The sequence below is a fragment of the Bison bison genome, unplaced genomic scaffold (assembly GCF_000754665.1).
Source record: "Bison bison bison isolate TAMUID 2011002044 unplaced genomic scaffold, Bison_UMD1.0 scf7180017864072, whole genome shotgun sequence".
Classification (NCBI taxonomy): Eukaryota; Metazoa; Chordata; class Mammalia; order Artiodactyla; family Bovidae; genus Bison; species Bison bison.
In genome coordinates, this window is record NW_011494644.1 from 12,694,694 (window position 1) to 12,695,320 (window position 627).

The following is a 627-nucleotide window of genomic DNA, read 5'->3' on the forward strand; positions in this document are numbered from 1 at the left end:
GTCTCTGCTTTTGAAAATGCTATCTAGGTTGGTCATAACTTTCCTTCCAAGGAGTAAGCATCTTTTAATTTCATGGCTGCAGTCACCATCTGCAGTGATTTTGGAGCCCCCAAAAATAAAGTCTGACACTGTTTCCACTGTTTCCCCATCTATTTCCCATGAAGTGATGGGACCGGCTGCCATGATCTTCGTTTTCTGAATGTTGAGCTTTAAGCCAACTTTTTCACTCTCCACTTTCACTTTCATCAAGAGGCTTTTAAGTTCCTCTTCACTTCCTGCCATAACGGTGATGTCATCTGCATATCTGTGCTTATTGATATTTCTCCCGGCAATCTTGATTCCAGCTTGTGTTTCTTCCAGTCCAGCGTTTCTCATGATGTACTCTGCATATAAGTTAAATAAGCAGGGTGACAATATACAGCTTTGACGTACTCCTTTTCCTATTTGAAACCAGTCTGTTGTTCCATGTCCAGTTCTAACTGTTGCTTCCTGACCCGCATACAAATTTCTCAAGAGGCAGATCAGGTGGTCTGGTATTCCCATCTCTTGAAGAATTTTCCACAGTTTATTGTGATCCACACAGTCAAAGGCTTTGGCATAGTCAATAAAGCAGAAATAGATGTTTTT